General features: G+C 37.2%; 1 protein-coding gene and 1 non-coding gene across 5 annotated transcripts in view; one reads left to right on the top strand and one right to left on the bottom strand.

The window, feature by feature from the left end:
- EDA (ectodysplasin A) overlaps positions 1-26699 on the top strand; it is a 667860-nt gene that overhangs the window by 366947 nt on the left and 274214 nt on the right. The gene's annotated exons all lie outside the window — the stretch shown is intronic.
- LOC129400234 (small nucleolar RNA U13) lies at positions 7053-7152 on the bottom strand. The gene has a single exon (XR_008627549.1). It is a non-coding gene; the product is annotated as a small nucleolar RNA U13 (small nucleolar RNA).

Here is a 26699-nt window from a genome sequence, read left to right as displayed (position 1 = left end):
AAACTGCCTCTGAAATTATTTCCTGAAGGCAGCTGAAAAGGGGAAAATATTCCTGTCTGTAGTACAGTGTCCCCAACAGGGTAAATATCTAAAAATGAATTGCTGCATCATATGGTAGCTTAATTAAAAATTTGCTAAGAACTCTCCATACTGTTTTCCATAGGAATTGAACCATGTTGCATTCCTCCTACCAGCAGTGAAAAAGCACTAGCTCCCCACCAACACAGATTGTTCCCATTATTTTTGATAAGCACCATTATCATTGGTGTGAGATAGCAGATCATTGTTGTCTTGATTTACATTTCCCTCATAATAAGTGATGGTGAGAATTTTTTCATGTGCTTGTTGTTCTTTTGTTTATTTTCCTCAGAGAAGTCCCTGTTCATTTCTCCTTGTCATTTTGATTGGATTTTTGGGCTTTTTGTTTCTGATCTTTGTGAGCATTTTATATATCCTGGATATCAACTTAACAAAAGAGGTGAGAGATCTATACCATAAAAACTTTAAAACACTTAAGAAAAAATAGAAGAAGATCTAAGGAAATGGAAAAACATTCCATGCTTTTGGATTAGAAGAATCAATGTTGTCAAAATAACCATCTTACCTAAACTACTCAATAAATTCAATGTAATCCTATCCAAATTTAGACAACATTCTTTAGGGACTTAAAACAGTCCATATTAAAGTTTCTTTGGAATTGTAGAGACCCCAAATAACTAAAATAGCAATAAAAATAAGGCACTGGGGTTATCTCATTACCTAACTTGACACTATACTACAATGCTACAGTAATCAAATCATCCTGGTTTGGGAATCAAGATAGACTTTCTGACCAATTGGTCAGAATATATTATTCAAGAACAAACAAAGGTGATGGGAGCATGAAATGAAATAAAGACAGCCTCTTCAACAAATGGTGCTTACAACATTGGATAACCACATGCAAAAAAAAAAATTGGATCTGTATCTCACACTTTACACACAAGTCAATTTAAAGTGGATCAAAGATTTTTACTTTATTTTTCAATTTGAATGCATTTCTATTTGAATCAGTGTAGAGCATTTAAAGTTGGTCTTTTACATTCAACTAACTAGTATGTCATTTTCTTCTTGGCAATAGATTTTCTGTTGAGAAAACTTTGTTAGTTCAATTGCAGTTTTCTTATAATGAGTATTTGCTTTTGTTGCTTTCTGAATCATTACTCTAATATTTTTTACAGTCTTAATTGCAAAGTGTTTTCCTCTTTTATGTATCACTGTATCACTGTCATCCCGTTGCTCATTGATTTGCTCAAGTGGGCACCAGTAACTTCTCCACTGTGAAACTTGTTGTTGTTGTTTTTGGCATATTGAATACACCACGGGTAGCTTGCCAGGCTCTGCCATGTGGGCGAAATTCTCGCAGTAACTTGCTGGGCTCTCTGAGACGGATGGAGGAATCGAACCCATGTTGGCCATGTGCAAGGCAAATGCCCTACCCTGTGTTATCGCTCCAGCCCTTCCTCTTTATGTAGTTGGGTTTATTTTCTCAGAAACACTTTTGCTTCCTGAGTCTAGATATTTGTCTCACACCTCATACTAATTTACTTCTCAGCTTTTACTTCTTCAACCAATACTGTCCCTCCTTCCCTCTGTCCTCTCCTTTGTAACCCCTATGATGCAGGTATTATTCACATTTATGCTGTCACATAAATATCTTATGTTTTCTTTATTAAAATTTGATTTGATTTTTCTTATCTTTTTCAGAATCATTTCATCTATCTTTTCCTTAAATTCATTGATTTGTTCTTCAGCTTTTTTCGTTCTGTTATTGACCACTAATACTGTTTTTTTTTTACTTGTACTAATGTACTCTATAGCTGAGTGATTTTTTCTCATCTATGTGCATCAGTAGGATGTCACTTTGAAGTCTTCATCATAGAGTTGAAAAATCTCTGATGTACTTTTGCTCCTTCTCAGGCTTTTATCTAAATCAATTCAGGTGACTATTGCTTATTGTGCCTGGTGCTATGTGAAGATTAAGGTACAGTTCAGTGTTTCATCAGGCCTCGGGTGGTAATCTGAATTTCGCATTCTAGACTAAGACTATGCCTCTGAGTTTTGTGGATATGGATGACTACTGGCAATTTGTAACCGCAAATGTCCTATACAACACAGAGTTCTAGCAGATCTGGGCTGCTGACCAGTTTAGAGTTGCTGGTGTATGACAGTGACGATGGTATTGCTATCCACTAAATAGTCTTAGGCAACAACTGTCAGTTTGCAGTAACATGTACCCAGTATAAACTCCAGAAGAAAACAAACTTGCTGAGTAACTAGGATATATGTGTTTACTAGCACTTGGCAGCAATTGTTGCACGAGGGTAGTGCAGGCCTGGAAATCATTATGTGGTGCAACTTTGCATGACCAGGCCTCTTACAACAAATTTGAGCAGGCATGAGCTGCAACCAAAGGTTTAGAATCAGATGTGCAAGGTTACCAGTGAGTGGCAGTCCTCTTGTGCTCACAAAATCCATAGGCAAAATGTGAAGGTTGGATAAGCTTAAGAAGCTGAAGTGTCAATCACAAAGCATGCCCTCCTGGGCTATATATTTAAACTGCAGTCAGTCAGTGCTTCCTTCTAACCAGATCAGCTTTTGGAGGTCTACAGGGTACTTTTTGACTATAGGGGTTTTGACTACCTGGTGACAGTTAGATGTAGACAGAAAATAACTGGGTTTGTTGGTTTGTTTTGTTAGGCTTAAAGAAATATTGCTCAGTTCCCTGTTGCTTTGTATATATATATATATATATATATATATATATACATATATATATGACAAAATCCCGTTAATCATCGATTTCTCAAGTGGGCTCAGTAACTTCTCATTTCTTCCTTTCCCTGAGATCTTAGAAGCCTATCTTAACTCCGGCCTCCCAAGGATGTCGCACTGGGGGCTCTTTCAGGGTCAGGGGAATGAGATCCAGCTTGTTACTGGCTTTAGCATATGAATACACCATGGGAAGCTTGCAAGGCTGTCCCATGTGGGCAGGAAACTCTCAGAAACTTGTCAGTTTCTCCCAGAGGGAGAAGCAGGCTACAAGATATCATGTGTTTTGCTTCTGAGGGCTTGCTTTTAAGTCTCTCTCTGGATGTTGGCCGTTGATGGGATTACACACACCCGAGTTCCTCTGCCGGTACCTTCATGCGTGAGGCCTGTCCGAACATGTGAAGAGGGGCCTCGAGCATGGCTGTAGCTAGGTTCCGGTGGTCTTCGGCCGCCGGGAGCTCTGCTCGGGGTGGGGAGGGAAGCTGGAGCCCATCCCCTCCAAGGGGCCCCCGGGAAGACAGCCAGGCGTGCGGGCAAGATATATATATATGTGCAGAGAGTCTCTTGCCCGCACATTGTATATATATATAATATATATACACATATATATTATATATATACAGATGTGCAGAGTCTCTTGCCTACACATATGTATATATAATATATTATATATTATATATAATATTATTATATTATATATACATATATTTATATATATAGCATAGGGTGGTTGGAGTTCACGGAAGAAATTTGCCCTCAAGATGTTTCTTTCTAAAATTGTATTTCCTAGAAATATTGCTAGCAGACACTAAGGGGAAGCATGCTGCTGATTGATCTTCCTGTAAATCTTATATCTTACCTCCTGATCTGGTGTTATAAAAGTAGAATTGTAGGGTTCAGGTCCCAAGTTTTAGCTTAAAACAACCATGGTTTCCAAAGCAAAATTCCAAGCCTAGCCCCTTAGGGATATCACTACAACTGTGTGTAGCTGTTTCAACCAACCCCTACTTTCCACTAATGGATTATGGGTTTGTAGGGTTTTGTTGTTGTTGTTGTTGTTATTTGTTTGTGTGTGTGTTTGGGCCTGATCTTGCAGTGCATAGAGTTTACTACCTGTTCTGCACTCCAGGACAACTCCTGGGAGGGTTAAGGGGACCATATGGGGTGCCTGGGATTGAAGCAAGGTTGGTCACAAGCAAAGCCAGAACTCTACCCACTGCACTATCTCATCAGTCTCTCGCCTGGAGAGGAGAACAACTAGACTGCTCGGTATTCTTTTCCTGGGGTCTCAGAAGAATTCCATTTTTCTTCCAATATGGCCATAGATTTTTCTATGATCATGGGAGAGGGCTATATCTTTGAATGTTACTGCTGAATAATCTTCACTGAATGTATCTTATTTTGTTTATCCATTCATTGATGGAAACAGGTTGCTGCTACCTCTTGGATATTATTAATAATATTGTGATGAATATAGTTGTATACTAATATCTATTTTATATTCCCAAATAATTTCAATTTCTCCATACCTTCACATACTTCCTGTTTCCTAGTTTTGTCTTTTTTGAAAAATAATAGTCATATTATTATTTTTGTGTGTGGGTGTGAATTGTTTTTGTATTTTTGGGTGTGAAGTGTTATTGTACTGTTGTTTGCATTTTCTTAATGATTGTAATATTGGATATGTTTATATGTGCTTTCAGTTGTTTATGTTCTTTAGACAAGTATCTCAAATCTTTTTTTAAATTAAAATTGGGCATTTTTAATTTTATAATTGATTTGAAAAGAATCTATATGTTCTGGATAAAAGCTCCCCATCTGTAATGAAAATCCACATTTATGTGACTAAATTCTTTCTCCCATTCTGGTTTTAATTTTCATTAATCATCTGTTTTTCATTTCATTCATCTGGTTTTCATTAAAAAGTTTTTCTGCACTGCCTGGAATCAAACCCAGGGCCTCACATGCAAGTCAAATGCTCTACCACTGAGCCATATTCCCAGCCAGTTATGGTATTTTAAATATATGACTGATTTTAATTCTGAAAAGCATAGTAATGTCTGTTGTTATTCCTTATTATTTCATTACTTTATCTTAACACCTATTGCCTTGCTTTGCTCTTTTAATCCCCTGTTCTCCCTTGAACTCATCTCCTTCTGTATCTCTCCCCTTGAGTCTTGGTAAATAAATTTCTTTCAATAAAAATTTAAAGTGTTGATTCACTAACAAAAAACATATTACCTTACCAAAAGTTTCTGTCTGTTTCAGGATTTGTTAGTTCTGGTTTTTTTTTGGCGGGGGGAGTGGCACTCTTGGCAGTGATGGGGGTACTCCTGGAATATACTCCTGACTGCTTGTGGGTCACTTTTGGCTGTGTTAGGAGGATCATTAGTGCTGGGGATTGAACCCAGGGTCTCCACATCTGCTGTAGCCTTTTGTGCTACCTCTATGACCCTCCACTTTTCGGTTTTCTTTTATCAGTTTTGGTTCTTTTATTTAAATGTGTATATGATTGACTGAATTGACTTTTATTCATGTAACATGGAGGTGCAATATTATTCTTTTTCATAGGAATATTCAGTTATCTGATCACCACTTTGTTGAAAACATAATTCTTCTTTGACTAGTTCTAGCAACCTCTTGCCTTTCCTTTCATTGAAATATAGATCATGGGGTATTTGTGATGTCTATGAGGACAAAAAAGAAGAATTAATTTGGAAGTTAATTGTTAATTGTGTCTCTAATGAATACAATGAGTGGAGCGGGTAAAACGTTTGCCTTGCATGTGGCAGACCCAGGCTCAATTCCTCCACCCCTCTCGAAGAGTCTGGCAAGCTACCAAGATATCTCACCACATGGCAGAGTCTGGCAAGCTACCCATGGCATATTCGGTATGCCAAAAACAGTAACTACAAGTCCCACAATGGAGATGTTACTGGTGCCCGCTCGAGCAAATCGATGAGCAAGGGGATGACAGTGATACAGTGACAGTGAATGAATACAATATAATAATGAATTTAGTAAGATACTGTTTGACTACAAAGTATTAGGGTGTACAGATAATACTTTCAGAAAGGGATTAATTTATTCATAAGTAAATATAAGCCACATACATGCCACTTAGATAATATTTGTATATATGAATATATAGAAAGTTAACTGAGTTTTATAATGCTCTTTCTGCTAAAATTGATATGTTGAATTGCACTGTCTTTTTCAGTTGTGATTTAGTATTATAAACTCTTTTAATTTCTTTTTTATACCCATTAGAATTTTTGCTAAATGGGAACTATGAAGATAGAGCACACACTTCTTGGGCACTATTTCAATAGGAAAAGGTTTTAATCTGTTATTAAATATTTCCAGAAAAGAACTATTTACCATGGTTTGTCCCTTAGATCTAGACAACAAAAACATTACACTTATGCTGTAACCACAGCTACTTTTTTCCTAACAGTAATAAAGATAAAAAATATTTTTTGCCTTTCAAAGCTAGGATAAACCAACTGAAACAGAAGACTGGAGCCATTTAACCCACTCATTTAGTTTAATATGGATTATTTTAAAGCCTAAATAATAGGGACCTACTTGCTATAGTACAGTGAATAGGGTGCTTACTTTGAACGAGGCTGACCTGGGTTCAGTTCCCTGTGCACTGCCAGGAATAATTCCTGAATGAGGCATCAGGAATAACCCCTGAGCAACACTGGGTATGGCCCAAAAAGCAAAAGAGAGTGAAGGAGAGACAGAGAGAGCAAGAAGAAAGAGAAGAAAAAGATTGTTTCCTCTATTTATTTTAAAGGTACATCTCAAATAGAAGGTTGAACATCAAATTTATTTGAAAAATAACACTGGACTGCATTCTCATATGGTAGCACATGGCTAGATCTGAGAAGTGTTATTTAAGTTATCAATTTTTAAATTTCTGATGCTGATTCTTGTTTTATTTCAAGCACTTTAAATTTATTTCCATTACCTTCCTTTACCCTTGCATCAAATACTCATGCACCCATTCTTTAGTTTACTAAAGTTTTTAACAAATTGCCACAAATTTGGTGGCTTAAAGTAAGAAAAGTGGGAGTAGAGTAATAGTACAGTGGGTAGAACACTTGCCCTGCATGAAGTCAAGCCCACCAGGAATGATCACTGAGCAAAGAGCCAAGAGTAAGCCCTGAGCAGTGTCTGCTGTGCCGCCCCCTCAAAAAAATCCACAAAAATACAGGAAGAAGTTTTTTTTTTCACATCAGGCAAGTAATGTGCTGTGTAACAGGACTTAATGGAAGCAAATATGACACAAACATGTGAACTCCCAGTCATCATGCTTATGAGCTGCAAAAAGATCCAAGTTTGTTTTTTAATGGAAAATTTGACAGATTGGATTTATTGAAATCTAAACTTCTATTTATGTTCACACAAAAATATGTACCTGAATATTTATAATCCTTCTATTCATTATCACTAAAACAAACCAAAAATTTTTAAATAGTTGAATTGATTCATTCAGGCTACTTTATTGATAAAGTTATTCATTACCAAATTTAAGCATACAATGTTCTAACAACAATCCTTTCACTGGTGTCCACTTCCCTCCACCTGTGTCCCCAGTTTTCCTCCTGCTCCCCAACTTGCTTTTATAGCTGGCACTTTTCTTTGTCCAGCATTATCCGGGTTTTTTCTACCCTATCTTATTCTCCTGACCCCATTCCAGTGGCACATTTCCTATTGAAGAACAGTTCTGTTATTTTATTTTATTACCTTTGGAGTTTTGTTGTTCCCTTATGAAGTTACTTTTTTTTAGCAAGAATGGGTGTCATCCAGCACTGGGTTTTCAGCCTTGAATCTCACTCAGCCTCCTAGTCACATGCTCCAAAGACACAGAAACTGTCACATACACTAAGCAGGTCATCCTAACCTCAGCAACTAGCCTTGATTGGGATTGGACTGGGGCAAAGCAGAGTAGGAGAGCTAATAATGCTAAACTTTATGTGATTGGATCTTCTTATAAGCTGAGACCCTCTATAAAATATATGTGTACTTGGCAATAAAGTGAATATCCATCAGCTGCTCCCAGAGAGGGTGTTTCTTCGCACTCCCATCATCTTTTGACCCACATCTGCCCAGACCCGGTGTGCAATGTGTCCGGGCATGTTGGGGAAAAAACTGTTCCCCAACATTAGGTATTAATATTTTTTTGTATAAGTGGTGGGCAAGTAATTTCTCCCATTCTTTGAGTTGTCTGTACGTTCTGGTCATTGTTTTCTTTGATGTGCAGAAGCTTCTTAGTTTGATGTAATCCATTTGTTTATCTTTGATTTCACTTTCTTCAGTGTCATTTCATGCTGAAAGATGACTTTGGCTGCAGTGTCATGGAGAGTTCTTCCTGTGTTTTCCTCTATGTACCTTGTGGATTTGGGTCTTATATCAAGGTCGTTGATCCATTTTTATTTGGCTTTCTTTGCATGGCTTTAGAAAAAAATCTGAGTTCATTTTTGCATGTGAAAAAAGTTCGTATCTTACATTTCAGGAAGATAAAAGTTCAAATGTTGACAGATTTTGTTGTTCTATTGGTTCTGAGAATTTGTTCCATGGCTCTCCTAGTTTCTGGTTACTGTAAGTAATCCTTGACTTTTGGACTCATGACTCCAATCTCTACTTCTATCTTTATTCAGTTCACCTTTTCATTTATTTCTAATGGTTTTAATCTCTCTGTGTTCTGATATATAGATATCTGTCATTGGATTTAGAACGCACCCTAAACCTAGACTGTGATCTTGAGATACTTAATTATAGCTATTGTAAATTCACTAAGTAATCCTCAGGGGCTGCTGCTGTTGGACATGTGTGTTCCTTCGGTGGCCCTGAGCCACCTCCCCACCTCCCCACCTCCCCAGGGGTCCCCAACAGAGACACAGAGAGACAAGGAGACAGGGAGGCTGGGGACCACAGTCTAATGGTGAAAATGGCCCGTTTAATGAAGAGTTGCTAAGCATACTTATAGAACATCTGATGAAGGGTTGAGGTAAGGACAGGTGTGATTGGTCATTTACATAGATAAATATTTGGCAGAGGAAATTCTCTTAGGGAGATTAACTCAAGAAGACATTCTGTCTCCCAGGGACAACTACATTGCTTTTATGTTTCCCTCTAATTATATAAGTTATCAATACTTGCAGTTGTTTGGATAAGCACAGTAAGAGACAAAGATCCCAACACTTAGTTCTCTGGGCTGAGAGCAAGCAAGGCTTTTACCATAAATCCCAGACTAAGTCTTCAGGCCAGTTCAGCTAGTCCTTCCCCATGGGGGGGTCCTGTCTCTTAAGTTGTAACAGTTTTGCATCAAGATTTATGCTTTCTAGAATGTCCTATTTCGATGTCCGGTAGTTTTGCCACTTGCCCCGGGTCCATCCCAGTCCCACGGCGGGACATCCCTTTTGGGGTGTTAGGAACTACAGAAACAAGCCTGAGTCAAGTAGTTATGACCAAGTAATTATGCCCAGGAGTAGATACATTTCAGCGTCAATCAACTTCCAAATATGAAGAGCATAGCATTAATGGTCTTTCTGTGTTTAACCAAAGAACATCGCTCTATAGTAAAATATAAAAAGGCTATAGGGGAAATAGAAAAGCAGGTACAAATATACAACACTTCAAATACAAAGTAGCACAAATACAAGTTCAGAATTACCAGAAAGTTTTGGCTTACAAGTAATCAACACTGACTTGGGGAACCCTGACAATGAGAGGTAAAATACAGAGGAAAAGTTAAAGATAAACTTTAACTAAGTTAGGGATGCTAGCAAGGGCATGTTAAACTTCTCTGTGAAGAGGAAACAGACAATTCACCGGTGAAGCCTGAAACACTTAGGGTTGATATCCAACAGCTGTAAAGATGCTTTATCTGAAAAAGCTCATATTCACTCAATTGCTGAAGGGAGCCATACTTGAATACAGCGCCCCCCCCCCCCCACATACACACACCACAAGATTAGTACACTTAGCTGATCTACATCCCTTGAAAACTCAAATCTATATTTTATCTTCTGTAGCCCATTATAAACTAACAATTGTTACTTGCAAGTAATAATCTAAATGTATTGTTACTCATCCAAATTCAAGCAAGTTTGTAATATAGTCAAATCATATTCTCATCTCCTAAACAGAAAATTAGATTTTTCTACCATTCTATGTTTCTGTTTTGATTCTGATAAATTTATGATTCCAGTAAAATATAGAAGCAACCACATTGTCTGATAACATAAGGCTTACTAAGAAAACAATTTTTTTTAAATCCTAACTCTGCTAACTTGCTACATCTTGGACAGGTCTCTTTCTACTCTGTAGGTTTCAATTTTTGGATTGTAAGATAAGAGAGATGAGCCACATGGCTTTTACATCCCCTCCAGCTTTGTAGGCATTTTAAAAGAATCAGAATGAATGTTGTTAGTCACTTTGAGGCCAATTGTAAATTTAAGCTGTCAGTAAGAGTAGCTTCCAGAAGAGTTAATATATTTCACTACACCCTTTATGCCATTGAGAATACTTTAAGTTCAGTTTCCTTTGTTTGTTTTTAATTGAATCACTGTGAGATACAATTACAATGGTTTCTTGATTGAGTTTTAGTCATACAATGTTCCAACACCAATCCCTCCACCAGTGTGCATATCCCACCACCAATATCCCCCATATCCCTCCTGCCACCACCACCACCATCCCAGCCTGTCTCTATGTCAAGCACTGTTCTTCTTTCTCTCTCTACCTCTCTCTCTCCTTTTGGACATTATGATTCACAACACATACACTGAGAGGCCATCATGTTTGGTCCTTTACACAATTTCAGCACACATCCTTTGTTTTAAAAATTTTTTTAAAGTTTGCTTTTGGACCACACCCAGCAGGGTGAGGGGGGATTACTCCTTTATATTATCAGGTTTACTTTAAAAAATTTTTTTTCGGGGGCCGGAGTGATAGCACAGCGGGTAGGGCATTTGCTTTGCACATGGCTGATCCGGGTTCAATCCCCGGCACCCCATATGGTCCCCCAGAAACCGCTAGGAGTAATTCCTGAGTGCAGAGCCAGGAGCGTTGCTGGGTGTGGCCCAAAAAGCAAAAAAAAAAATCACTGATGCCTTTATTATTTTAACATTTTTTATTGAATCATTGTGAGACAGACCCTTACAAAGCTGTTCATGATTGTGTTTCAGTCATACAGTGTTCCAACACCATCCAGTGTACATTTCCCAGCACCAGTGTCCCCAGTTTCCTTCCCATCACCTCCGTACACCCCACCCCCAGCCTACCTATATGGTGGACACTTTTCTTCTCTCTTTCTCAATCTCTCTCTTTGAGCATTGTGGTTTGCAATACAGATACTGAAAGATTATCAGGAGTATACCTTTACCTACTTTTAACATTCCATTTTTGTCCAACATGGTCATTTCCAGCTATTATTGCCATACTGTTCCCTTCTCTATCTTACCTACCCTTTGCCCCACACACACTTGTGGTTAGTTCCAACCATTGACCTAGCGCATTTTCCCTGGCAATGGATATTAGTCTTTAATTATATATATTTTATATACCACAAATGAATGCACTCATTCTATATCTGTCCTTCTCCTTCTGACTCATTTCACTCAGCATGATATTCTCCATGTCCATTCATTTATAGGCAAATTTTGTGACCTAATTTTTCCTGACAGCTGCATAGAATTTCATTGTATAGATATGCCATAGTTTCTTTATCAATTCATCTGTTCTTGGGCACTCAGGTTGTTTCCAGATTCTGGCTATGGTGAACATTATTGCAATGAACATAGGGGTGCAGATGGTGATTCTGCTGTGTATTTTTGAGCCCTACTTCAAGTTTAATTTCCTTTCTTTGTTATCTTGTGACAACACCTTGTGGTGCTGGGGAGATGCTACTTTGGATTTATTGCTCCTATGACTGATTTTTGTGATGCTGAGAATTAACCCAGGACTCCTGCATGCAAAGCATGTCCTTCAGTTCCTTGAGCTATCTTCATGGCTTTAAATTTAGTTTTTAGTGGTAAAAATACTTGTAATTTGTAGCTTTCTTTCACCTTACCTCTCTCTCACTCACATGCACATACATTACAAACACACACACGCACACACACACACACACACACACACATCATTACCTTCCCATCCCAGTCTATAGACATTGAATGAAAAGCCCACTTACAGACCAATATAGAAAACCCTGAGTTTAGGCTCCTTAAAACAAAAGAAAATATCATTTTGATGATAAATTAAACAAAAGAGTAAAAGTAAAAGCTTTCATATGAATTTTGTTCTAATAGTTGCTATCACTCTAGTTTCTTTTCATTGCACCCTAACATTTTAATCCCCTTTACACTTGACTTTACAGACCACAATAGCAATTATCATTTTTCCATGGCTTGTTCAGGAATCCTACTTGTTCTGAATTGAGGAATCAGGAAATTTGAGCTTCTGGCAAAATCACCCCTTGTACAATTTATTAGCTAAGAATTTTTAAAAACTAAGCACCGTGATTTACAATACTATTAAATGATAGAATTTCATGCATACAAAGTTCCTACACCACACCCTTTATCAGAATATCCCCCCTCAACCAATCACCCTTAGTTTTCACTCAAATAATTCAGTGTAATAATTTGCTGTGGTTGGTTACCATGACAAACTTACACACTCTGGTTGTATAAGAAATGTTGGAACATTGTATGTCTGAAACTCAAGTATGAGTAACTTTGTATCATAGTGTCTTTTTTTGCTTTTTGGGCCACACCCAGCGATACAAAGGGGTCACTCCTGGCTCTGCACTCAGGAATTAGACCTGGCGGTGCTCAGGGGACCATATGGGATGCTGGGACTCAAACCCGGGTCAGCCACGTGCAAGGCAAACACCCTACCCGCTATGCTATCACTCCAGCCCCTCAAAGTGTCTTAAATATAAAAAGTACATAATTTGAGAGAGAGAGGGTATGAGGGACGAGAGGGGGAGAGAGAGAAAGATAGAGAGAAAGTGCCTGCGATATAGGCAGGAGAGGGGAGGGGTGAGAGGGAAACTGGGGGCATTGGTGGCAGGAAATGGGCACTGGTACAGGGATGGGTGTTGGATCATTGTATGACCGATACCTAATCATGAACAGGTTTATAACTGTGTATCTCACTCAATAAAAAGTACAAAAAAGTTAAAAAAATGAAGAAATAAAAAGAAAAAATGATTTGGGAGAATCAGAGAGATAGTACAGTGGTAATGTGTTTGCCTTGCACATGGCACCTCTGCTATGGGTCAAAAGCAAAAAGGAAAGAAGGAAGGAAGGATTTATTTTCTCATGGTTCCAGAAGTTCTGGTATCTATGTGTTGACCAGATTTGTTCCTTCTTAAGTCTCTGATTGATTTGCAGATGATCGCCATTTTGCGGCATCCTCACAAGTCTTTTTGTATATGCATATATTTCTGGTGTGTCTTTGAACTGATCTCATCATATCGGCACTGACTAGTCAGATTGAATTGGAATTCACTCTGACAGGTTTATTTTAACTTAATTTTCCCTTTATGTCCCTAGGTTCAAATAGTCACGTTCTAAGATACTGGTTAAAGCTTCAATATATGAATTTGAAAGGAACACAATTCTACCTATGACATGTGCCATATTACTTCCATATTACTTCACACATTTGGAAATATTAGAATTAGAAGGGGCTTTAGAAACTCTAATCCTCTTATTTTACAGGGAGTAAAGACTGGGCACAGCCACACGTAGTTAGTTACTAAGGAAGGGATGGTTGTTTGGGTTAGTTGTTCCATGTCCTTTGTACTATACAAAGCTGCTACTTTAGTTTATTTGAGTTTTTATTGCCTTTGGCAACCCCCCATTCCTGTCCAACTATTTGGGATTTAAATATATAAATATATATATTTTTTCTTTTTTACTATTTTTCTTTTTTACTTGTGCTTTTCTTTCTCTATAGTAAGCAGAAAAGGCTCCTAGAAATCTTGATACACACCCCTCTACTGCACCCACTTTGCCAAAACAAAAAATATGATTCCTGAATTGATAACAATATCAAACCAATTGTTCTTTCTTTGACAAGACTTAAGATCAACCCTTGTAAAAGCAGGACATTTTAAATGCAAACATACCTCTTCTTCACTTGCAAATTTTTTCCACTCTGCCTATTTGGAGTGAAATTTCAAAAGAGAAATAGGATGCTGTGTTTAAGTTATAAGATACACAATCTGAACATTTAAAATATTTATTAAAATTAGATGGGCTGGAGCAAAAACACAGCAGGTAGGGTGTTTGCTTTGCACGCGGCCAACCCATGTTCGATTCTTCCACCCCTCTCAGAGAGCCTGGCAAGCTACTGAGAATATCTCACCTGCACCACATGGCAGAGCCTGGCAAGCTACCTGTGGCATATTTTTACGCCAAAAACAGTAACAACAAGTCTCCCAATGGAGACGTTACTGGTGCCCACTCGAGCAAATCGAGCAACCGGATGACAGTGATACAGTGATTAAAATTAGATATAATTTTTATTTAATTCTTGATGATTTTACTTAAACTTCCAGCAGAAGCTTGTTCTCAAAAATCAATTTGTTACCTCAGTGTACCAGAGAAGACTTTTCTTTCAGCTCTCCACTACTACAGGGATAGGTGATTTTATAGATGCCACACCAAATGGTAGTGCAAAGCTTTCAAAGGCATCATCCATTGGTGACCAGAGTTATATGCACAGTGGACATGCACATTCTAGGCATGTGCTTTACTCTTTGAATCATCTCCCTGACCCAAGAAATAATTTTTTTTGGTTCTTGGGCCATGCACAATGGTGCAAGGGGCTTATTCCTAGGCCTTTGCTCAGGGATCACTCTTTTTGAAGCTTTGCAGAATATCTGGGGTGTTGGAGATTTAACCTCCATGTTGACTGCATATTAGGCAAGTGCCCTTCGCACCGTACTATCATTCCAGTCCAATACATAGATGTTTAATAAGAAAAATCTCTTTTTCAGGTTAGTGCCTTTGGGTATGTTTAAAGCCCCCACAATTCTGTTCTATGACCATGATTACTAAGGGATCCATCTGATTCTGTTATCATCTGTGAATACCTGAGGACAGGGATTCCTTCAGATTGCCTTAGTGTAATATGTCAGAGCTTGATTCTATTGCCCACTCTTCTGTATGTATAGAAAAGCTGGGAGGTTATAAAATGTTATGGATTCTAGTTCCACTAAGCAAAAAAGGCAAATAAATTCTTGTTTTTCAAGCTAATCTGTATGATATCAGAGCATTAATGATTTTTGACTCTCTAAGACATAGGAACACAGACTAAATTTGACTGGCAATCTCAAAAATGACGTGACCATGAGGATGAAAATAAGTATATGATCATATTATTTCATAAGTAAATTGGACAACATGAGATAAGGTGATAACTCTTTCTTGTTAAAGCTGTAGCCTAGATGTTTTTGATTTGGGTTATAGGGTTTGCCCACAGGACTCTAATGCTCCCTTCATTATCCAAGTTGTTTCAATGAGACATTATATATTTAGCTTAGTTAAAACATGTAGCATGGTTCCACTTTTAGTTTCTGTTTGATAATTCATTTGAACATAAATTTCTTCAGATTGGTTAGTGAGTATGTTTATATATATAGCTTAGATATATAAAGTAAAATATATAATATACTTCTAAATAACTTTCTACTGAAAATAACAAAATTGGAACTTTCCTGGTTTTTATAACTCACTATATGAACAAGTTTCCTTCATATAGTGACGGTTTACTTGCATCATCAGCTTTTCCACATCTTTATTTTCCACAGGCAGAATAAATAAAATGTTCCACTGTTTTGTTTGATGTATCTGGAGCAAGGCTTTTAGAGAGACAGAGGTTTCTTTCTTTATTCTCCTCTTTGCAGTTATGAAGGTTTTCAGCAGACATTTGTGCACCTCAAATGTGGTGGCTGCCTCTCATAATGTGATTTCCAATTGCAAGTGCATCTGATAAACAAGATTTTCTCTGATGGCCTATTTTAAATAACTATTGTTAATCATAGCAGCCAACAAGTACTTTATCATTGCTACCCCAGGTTGATATTAGACTGTCTGTATTCTAACTTGCCTTTATGCCTATTTGCCAAATCTGTATTGTTAAACCTAAACTGTACTGTCAGAAATATATTCATATATAGCATAACCCAAAATTCTGAAAGACCATTTCAGAAATAGGAAGGTCATAATTCCTATTTGAATATTGGCTATGCCTAATTAATATAGTTACATAACACTCCTTACCTATTTCTACCTATCATCTCATTAATCCCATACAATCATAAAGCACTTTTCATTTTTCAAAAGAGTTCAGTATATTCTTACCTAATTGTCACATTATCTCCATGCATTGCTAAGAGAGGTAACATATTTTGCAAGATTTCAGAACTAGGAGATAAACCTTAATTTGGCCTCTAAATTCATAGCCTGCTGCTTTTGCCTATCACCCCAGTTATCTATGTTACAGAGGCAATATTTTATACTGAATTCAGATTGCCTGGACTTGAATCACAGATCTTCTACTTCCAGTTATGTGAAATTTCAAATTTTCTCCTTTTGAAAAAAATAGAAAGAATGGTTCATTACCCTTAAACTTATTGTGAGAGGATTAAATGAGTTGATATATGTAAAATATTTGCAATATTACTTTGTTATAAACAATGTTATGTTATTATTTGTAGCCATTATTTTATTATTAACATCCTTATAATGAGCAGCATCGTTTTGCTTAGCATGGTAAACCTCTTCATCATTAAATGTAGTCTGCATGGATTGAAGTTAAAACTGCACCACTGATACTGTGACTTCATAAGTTGCTTCAGCACTCTGTGCCCCCTTCTGCTTGATATAAGTGCTAATTTCAGAATATTTTATGACTATTAAATGAATTGATCCATGTAACATGCCTTAGCCCAGTGCTTAATTCAGAGAATTGCCGTTTGCCTTTTTTCCATCATCTTGGCTGCAAATTCAGACCCACAAAGTGTCTGTCAGTTGTGTATTGTAATGGCATATGTAATTCATCAGTCCTCTATAATCACACAAGCCAGTGGTTTGGTTGTCATGGTAGTTCTTCAGCAGGAATGTATTTGTCATATAAAAGTTATTTTCAGTCAATCAGTGTGTTGTAAAATGAGCATTCACTAGAGCTCTGGTTCTATTGCTGAATAGTTTTCCAAGTGAAATTCTGGATCCTAGAGAAATTATTTTTGTAAGAATAAGAAATAATCACTTCCCACTCATCCTTTTTTTCTGCTGCTATGCTGTGATACAATAATTTCCAGTCTTTAATGAAATTGACCTACACTGATAAAACAGTGTAATAGTACTATGTTTAGGGATAAGGTCTTCTAGTTTGAATATTAGTTAGTACTAATCGTAACAATATAGTTAGTACTATACTATAATCAATTGGAAGAAAATTTACTCAACAGTAACTAGAATTGACCTTGCTACTATTCCCCATTTGTTAACTGTTAAAGGATACTCTATGCATAGTTTCACAGGAAAACCCTTAGTTTATGGCATGATTTTATTCCAAAAGTCTACTTTTAGGTTGGCTGTGTGCAATTAGCTAGTTTTCTTTTAGTTTGTTTTTTTTTTTTTTTTTTTTTTTTTTTACTGAGGAGGCACACCTGACTGTGCTTATGGCTTACTCCCAGCTCTGAACTCAAGGATGACTCCTGGAGATACTCAGGGTGCTGGAGATTGAACCCAGATTGGCTGAATGCAAGGCAAATGATCCACACACATTTACTATTTCTCCATCCCCTTGACTAGTTTTCTTTTTTGTTTTGTTTTGTTTTGTTTTGGGGCCACATCCACAGATGCTCAGGACTCACTTCTGGCTCTATACTATGGGATAACTCCTGGTGGGGCTGGGGAATCCATATGGTATGCCAGGGATCAAACCCTGGTCAGCCAAATGCAAGGCAAACACCCTACCTATTGTTCAAGCCTTGGCTAGTTTTCATATAGAAACAATTCTCTTATGGTGTGAAAGATTTTGGGATAATAATCCTCAAAATTGTGTTTAACCTGTAAGAGGACTAAAATTTGGTATATGCAGCTCATAAATCATGTGAAAGAATGCTCTCTCTGTACTAGTTAAAGAAAATAATATTGAATTACAAGTATTTGTAATTCTCTTGATTGAGAATATAGTTAAATACAGGTTTAGAAAATAGAGGGACACTTTAAAAGACTCTTAAGACCATATTTTGGTAATTTCAGTAGTCATTAGAAGTTTAAGGTGCCTATGTTATCTCTAATTTCACTTTAGAAATAGCAACTTTTCTTTTTGCTTCATGGAGGTATCTCACTAGCAATGCTCTAATAACTCTCAGCTATAGATATCTTTGTTTAGGGTTGAAATGTAATGTAGTTACATGACCCCCTGAAGATATGTGATAATTTAAGGTAGAATTAACCACAATGAAGGATGAAAGAAAGGAAGGTAGGGACCAGAATGAGGGTGATAGTATAGGGCTTTAGACACTTGCCCTGCATATGGCTCAACTGGTTCACTCTCTGGCAGTGCATATGATCCCCTGAGCACAACCAGAAGTAAGCCACACTACTAGGTGTAGCCCCAAAAATAAAAAATATAAAGGAACTAAAAATAAAAAAGTGAGTACTCAATTTATGCACAGAGTCCCATGGAAAGAAAGTGAGAAACTTTACATGAGACCCCAGCACAGTTTTTAAGTGTAGAAGTACTGCTATTTATTCAGTCATTGATTAAGTAATTGAATTTGGCATGAACTCCACATTACATTGTTTTTTTATTGAATCACCATGAGATACAGTTACAAAGCTTTCATGTTTGAGATTTAGCCGCACAATGATCGAACACCCATCGCTCCACCAGTGCTCACTTTTCACCACCAGTGTCCCCGGTATATCCCCTCTCCCCCCATCCCAGTCTTCACCCAGCCTGCATGGCAGGCAATTTCCCCAATACTCTCTCTCTACTTTTGGGAATTATGTTTTGCTCATATTTCCCCACCACCATTCAAGCCTGCCTGCCAGGGGCAGATGCTAGATCATTTATTGTTCATTGCTCATTTTGACTATCTTGGGTGTCATCCTGCATGCTTCCCCCAGAACATTTTTAACTTGTATTCACACATTATTTCTATGCTGCAGTGCTTCATATGTATCATTTCTCCCCTGCTAGTCTAAATTTTAGAGGACAGAAATTGTTTCTTATTCATCTGACTGATTCAAACAATACTTGGCACATACTGCATGTTGAAATTATATCATATATGACAGCTGAATTCATTTGTATTTTATTTAACCAAGACATTAAAATACTATAAAATTGTGCCTTCAACAAACATGTAGCATAGAATACTAGAATTTGCTGAGTGAAATTTAAAATTGTGATAAAAATAGAGAATTGAGAATACATGATCGAACTATCTGGATTTAGACGTTTTCTTTTCATCATTTCATGGCTAACACCTTTTAAGTTAACCCTTCTTTTTTCATATCTCTACCTTGTAGATGTCTAACCAAACTCTTTGCAAAAATTTTATATAGGGAACTGTGGAGGATACCTGGTTCATAAGAGGATACTTTCCCTTAATAAAGTATAGCAATATACTTGTTCTGAATAAGAGAGACAAGGGTTTTCATTCCTTATATATCTTGTTACTTTTGTTCTCTTTGACCCCTTCCCTGATTTATTCCTGCTGGAGACAAAATCACATGCTGCACCATGGGGAACAGTCTGTAATGAAACAACAAGCTGCTCCCAATTTTAAATATTGCATGTTGGGGCAAAGTCAGAGTTCCTTTTCCTCTAAAGCTATAACATTAAAAAAATTCTGTTTGATATTCAGAGTTATTTGATCTGGCAGTTTAACAACTGTTGATGTTTTAATTGCTTCTTTAAAGGATTTCATCTACATTTCTAGGTTTATTTTTATTTTACTCTGAAGGAATGTCAATATTAGCCATCACTTGGCCCAGTTAGTTACCATTGCAGGATCTTGGAGTAAAATCCAGTAATTACTGGAGTTGGTAACTTAAGACCCTACTGAAAAACTTGGCAGTTTTCCTTTTTCTGAGGAGTTTCTCTTCCTTTGAGGAGCTAGCAAACATTTACTGTCCTGAATCAATTTTAAGTGGGTGTTTTACCTTTGTTATCCACTTTCTGTATTACTTTAGTAAAGACTGAGGTTATTCTGTTCTATATGGAAGAGGAATTTTAAGTCACTCACTAACTTTGACAAATGTACAATTGTAAGATATGCTTGAGAGAAACACTGCGTAAGTTTAAAATATCTTTTGGTCCTTCACTTTTGTCTATTTGTGTTCTTCCAGGACCAAAGAAAATAATTTGTGGCATGCTCTTTATATGTTTGCAACTAGCCATTTGAATTTTCTGAACAATACTAGGTACAATCAAAGTTTTCAGAGATGAAAGGATGCTCTGATATCATCTACTCCAGCCCTTCTCAGTATTTTAAGTTATATAAATTATAAAAGTTATATTAATTATAAAAGATTCATTTAGCTCATGTATTCACTGATTTGTTGCATATCATTTGAATTATTCCCAACAAGAAATATTTATTAACCACCTGAATACTGAACACAGTCTGAGGCATTTTGCTTCAGAAGGCAGGATTCTTGAAATTTCGAAGCACATATGCACATATCAACAGTACTGACATACTACAAAAATGATTTCACTTTTTCTCTTCCAAAGTTTCCTTAGACTCCTCATTACCTACACTACAATCTACACATGTACATTTTGAGTAGATGGCAAAAAATTTCCTAAATATCTTTGTACTTTGAAGGGATATTTATATAAAAACACAAAAACATCAATTTTAAAGAATATATGCACATTCATATTCATTGCAGTGCTTAGTATGATAACCAGGATAAGGAAACAACCTAAATGTCCAACTAAAAATGAATGGATAAAGAAGTTGTGATATATATATGCAATGTGATAGCATGCATCTATAACAAAATACAAAAATCATATATTTTGCTGCTGTGTGGATTAATTGGAGGTTATTATGTTAAATGAAACAAGTCAGAGAATGAACAACAAATCTCAAGTGGTCTCACTCATCTGTAGAATATAAAAAGTCAAAATAATAGAACAGACAGTATTGATCAATGACACATCCTTGGCAATGGATTATGAAATTAGCTTCTAAACAGTGGAGATAGGAGTAGAGAGAAAGCCAGATTAGAAGAAACACAGGTACAGTGGTAGAGGTCAGAGTCAATTTGATATTGGAAGGGTGCAGTAATTTCATATCAATTCAATAAATTTTAACACTATTGTAACTTACTAAACCATAATATATAAAAAATCTCAAAGAGGCTTCCTTTTCCAGGACATTTAGCCTTTTCATAGATAATCAAAGGTTAAATGAAAGGACTTTCTCACCACTAGTCAATGTCTAGTACTCCTAGGCTTCAGAGGCATTGGCTAGGATGACTCAGGAAGTATGATATTTAAGTATCAGGTGTACTATTCAGCTGACCATTATCTTGTTCTGCCTTTAAAGGAATTAAACAACTGTATACAGAAGACTAAGACTTATGCTTTACATAGTTTATATGTGTACTATCAATAATCTTTTTTTTAAGAAATAAAATTCATTCTTCTGCATTTTTTTTAATCGAGAAGCTTCCAAATGAAGCACCCAATTTTTTTCCTGCTGGTCATTTCTTGTGGCATGCCACTTGACTTAAGGTCTTCTTTGGATTGTGTTTTATTAGTGTACCACTATAGTTGATTCTGTTGAGACTGAAGCAGTCATTGAAGCCCTAGCCAAACAGGGTGTTCAAACTCAATACATCAGGACCCTCCTCGAGCTGTATTACGGATTCACCACCAGGATCTCACCAGTCTACAAAGAAGTGATCATGGACATAAAGAGACGGTTTCAGCAGGGTGATACAATTTCACTGAAACTCTTCAGTGCCACCCTCGAGAACATCATGTGATGACTGGAATGGGAAGGAATGGGAGTGAAGATAGACGGTCGGCAATTACACCACCTCCGCTTCGCTGATGACATCATTCTCATAATGCCAAACATTAGCCAAGTGGTACAAATGCTGGCTGACTATGACCACAAGTGTGGAAAGGTCAGACTGCAGCTGAATCTCAATAAGACGATGCTCATGAAAAAACGAACTAGTCCCTGAAGCTCCATTTGCTCTCAATGGAACAAACATCTCCGAATGCAGCAGCTATGTGTACCTGGGTCGAGAAATCGACATGAGGAACGACTTGGTGCCAGAACTGCGCAGGAGGAAGAGAGCAGTGTGGAATGCCTTCAAGAACATCGAAGAAGTGGTTAAGAGGACGAAGAACCTCTGACTGCAGGCACATCTTTTTTATTCCACCATTCTTCCTGCACTAACATACGCCTCAGAGACATGGGCCCTACGCAAACAGGATGAGATGGCTATTCGGGTATCCCAAAAAGGAATTGAAAGAGCCATGCTTGGAGTATCAAGTTTCACTCAAGTGAGAGAAGGAATATGGAGTTCTGACCTCCATCGATGATCAAGAATCAGGGATGCTGTCTCGTTTGCCAAGGCATCGAAAATCAGATGGGCCAGACACGTAATGCGATTTAGAGATGACTGCTGGACTAAAGCTGTTACGACTGGATTCCACGGGACATCAAAAGACTGCGTGGCCGCCCATCTACGAGATGGTCAGACTTCTTCGTCAAGACCCTGAATGAACAGTTTGAGGCTCTTCATGTTCCTGGATAACACGCGACAGGGATGAATGGAGACATTACTGGAGCCCACTTGAAAAAATCAATGAACAATGGATGACAAGTGATACAAGTTATACCACTATACTATTTTATTGAAATAGCATTGTTTTACAAAATTACTTATGTCTATTTAAGTATATATTACCATACTATATCCATGATCAATATAGCATTATAATCTTTCAGAATATTCACATCCTTTGATCCCTTGGTACCTCTTTATAATACGAAGTACTCAATCACTGAAAATTTAAGAGACTGCCACCATGTGCAGAACTTAAACTATAGTAGATAGAAAATAAAAGATAAATAGTATGATATTAGAACATAATATTGCCTCAATCAGTTTTACTGAGTTTGTCTGTCAGCATTAACACATCCTAACCCTTCCCAATCCACATGTAGATAGTTTTCCCTTAACTTCACTACAAGTAATGTAAACTCCAAGAGGGAGAAGACTACTCTGTTTTATACACTACTATAAAGCTCTATATCTCATATGCCTAGTACAGTATTTTTGCACATAAAAGGCACTCACTACTTATTGAATCAATTAACCTTTGTTCCTTATTTGCTTCTATTACCAACTTATAAAGTCTTTTGCCTGATTATTGATGAAACAATGTCCTATAGACTATACCAAATTTACGCATCTCCTCATCAGCCACCCTCCAGAACTCATGGCTGCTTCTCCCGGAAGGGAGCATAAAATGAGCCCCCCATAACCATGTGACCATTTTCCACACCAGGGGTGCCCCAGAGTGGGGTGTGTGAGAGCCCTCCCTGCCCCAAGGGACCCAGCCCCGGCAGCCAACCTCCACTACCCCACCACTGCCACACTCCAGGCCATTTTCCACACACTCAGGCAGAGCCTCATGCATGAGTGAACATATTCCTAAACACATCATTATAAAGGGAAATATCTATATATGCCTCTCAGAGAACCTGGCAAGCTACCAAGAGTACCCCACCCACACAGAAGAGCCTGGCAAGCTCCCAGTGGTGTATTTGATATGCAAATACAGTAACAATAACAGATCTCATTCCCTTTACCCTGAAAAGAGCTTCCAAGCTTTGGGAAAATGGAGTAAGGAGAGGCTGCTAAAATCTCAGGGCTGGGATAAATGGAGATGTTACTGGCTCCCGCTCCAGTAAATTGATCAACAATGGGATGACAATTATACAATGACAGTGATGCCAATATTTATCTGCTCACACACTCTTGGAATTCAAATGTCCCCTTTTCAAACCAAACTTCCCTCTTATTTAACCATCTTCACTAATTTCTGATTTTTTCCTTACTTTTACTGCACACAAGTATTTTTTTGCAATTTTTTTCTGGGGTCAAACATAATATTTCATGTAGAGTACTGTCTTTGCAATCAGTCTCCTACTTTATATCTTCTACAAAGAGCAAATTTATTCCTATACCTTTATTTGCATAATGAAGTAAACTACTCCTCATAAGAGTTGCCAAAAGTCGAATACTAGGGAGGTTCTTTTGAGAGCAAGGACACAGAGAAGCAGGGTAATTCCATTTTTTAAAGCAATTTTTAAAATATCACATTGAGGTGATGATGTGAAAGTACTTTGCTGAAGTTAAATTTGCAAGTGTCTGCCTTCCTCTTCTCTCCTCTGGTTATCACACTGACACATCTGCCATTCGAATTGGGTTTTGTACATCTTTTGAATTGGGAGTGGTGACATGGAATGCTGTGGCTTTTTGAATGTCTTTGTATTGATATTTTACAGTGGTTCTGTCTGTATTCCCAGTTATTAGTTCAAATTGAGAGTATGCCATAAAGTCAGGTTTATTCACAAAAATAACCTTCACAGTTAGTGTATGAATTCCACCGCATATAATAACAGTGAAAATGGAAATTTTTCTAGCTAAAAGTTGTAGTTTATTTTCCTTCTATTTCCATACCTACCTGGGAACATAGGAAATATTCAGTAAGTTTATGGAAAAGTTAAAATTGTTGCCTTGATGATAATTTCATTTCTCAAATGGAAAATAATTCAAGCAAGAAATTGTTACTGTGGTCATAATTCTGAACAAGAAGGAGAAGCTGGTTGATTAACAGTGGCTATAGAAATCTTGGGGAAAAGTGAGAATTTCAGGTTAGAATTTGTGATAATGAAGAAAAGAAATATTTGTAGTCCTCCATCTTATTATAGACTTTTGCAAATTATGTTTCAAAAATTAGAGAAACAAAATACAAGTATGCCCCTTATCTTGGCATTTACATTTTTTTAATTAAAAGAGATTCTTAGTGCATTTCACACCTTGGAGATTCACCCCATCTCAACCTGACATGATGTGTAATTCTTTTTAATTTTATTTTTAACATTTTTGCTATGTACTCCACAACCTACAGTGTTCTCTCTCTTACCATTTAACAATAGCACAGTGGGTAGAGCGTTTGCCTTACAACATGGCCTACCCAGGTTTGATTCCTTCGCCTCTCTCAGAGAGCCCAGCAAGCTACTGAGAGTATCCTGCCTGCATGGCAGAGCCTGACAAGGTACCCATTGTGTATTTGATATGCCAAAAACAGTAACAACAAGTCTCACAATGGAGACGTTACTGGTGCCTGCTCCAGCAAATCAGTGTGCAACTGGATGACAGTGATAGTAACCTTCAAAAATGTGATAGATATTCTCAAAGTCAGATACTCCTAATTTTGGGGCAATGGAAAAGGAAAGCATTGTCTAAGTTAGTCATGTTCCCCCAGCAATACCACTTCTGGGAATATAACCTGAGGGTCCAAAAATACACAACAGAAACAGCATCTGAACTCCTGTATATATCACAGCACTATTCACCATAACCAGAATCTGGAAACAGCCTGAGGGCCCAAGAGCAGATGAATGGATAAAGAAACTATAACATATCTACACAATGGAATACTACGCAGCTGTCAGGAAAAATGAAATCATAAATTTGCCTATAAATGGATGGACATGGAGAGTTTCAGTGCTGAGTGAAATGAGTCAGAAGGAGAAGGACTGATATAGAATGAGAACATTCATTTGTGGGATATAAAAAATATATAGTAGAAAACTAATATCCATGGCCAGGGAAAACAGGGGCTATGAGGACTGGGCAATGGTTTGAACTAGCCACAAGTGTGTGTGTGGAATAGGGTAGGTAAGATAGAGAAGAGACCGGGATAACAATAATAGCTAGGAATAATCATGCTGGACGAGATCTGAGGGTTAAAAGTAGGTAAAGGGATATTCTTGATAACTATTCAGTATCAATATTGCAAGACACAATGCCCAGAACAAAAAAGAGAGAGAGAGAGAGAGAGAGAGAGAGAGAGAGAGAGAAAAGTGCCTGCCATAGAGGCAGGCATGCGATGGGGGGTAGGGGAGTGATGGAAGGAACCAAAGGACACTGGTGCTGAGAAATATTCACTTGTGGAGGGATGGGTGTTGGAATACTGTATGACTGAAATCTAAACATGAATAACTTTGTAAGGGTCTAACTCAGTGATTCAATAAGATAGTTTTTTAAAAGGTGAATATGCTTAACTGTACATATAGAGTGTTTAAGATAGAATTTTATCTGTTCTTTTTAGTGTAATTAGTCATGTAAAATATTTTGCATAACTGTTACATGTAACAGTTTACATTATTGTACATAAGTATATAAAATATTTAATGATTAAAAAATTGTCATGTTCCACCTTTTATATACCCTAACATGCCACTAGGACCAAACATCAGAGGGCATATGACACATAGCTATTAAAAGTGCTCACTTCAAAAGCTACTGTAAGAATATATATCGCCATTTATAGTAATGATTGTGTAGTTTGAAATCCCAGTCAAAAGGACAATTTCTCCTTTGCCTAACTCCCAAACAGCATCATTTATGTGCAAAACCACACAGGAAGTTCTTTGACAAACTCAGATATGCCATAATGATTAAAAAGCACAATGAACCAAGTATACATTGCATAAAAGTATATAATTCTAGGAATAATTGGAATAGTGTTAGAAATGCCAGTCTTGTCATGGCATTCAAATCACAAAGGAG

The sequence above is a fragment of the Sorex araneus genome, chromosome X (assembly GCF_027595985.1).
Source record: "Sorex araneus isolate mSorAra2 chromosome X, mSorAra2.pri, whole genome shotgun sequence".
Classification (NCBI taxonomy): Eukaryota; Metazoa; Chordata; class Mammalia; order Eulipotyphla; family Soricidae; genus Sorex; species Sorex araneus.
The sequence above is the reverse complement of the archived record's forward strand: the minus strand, read 5'-3'. Positions and strand labels throughout refer to the sequence as shown.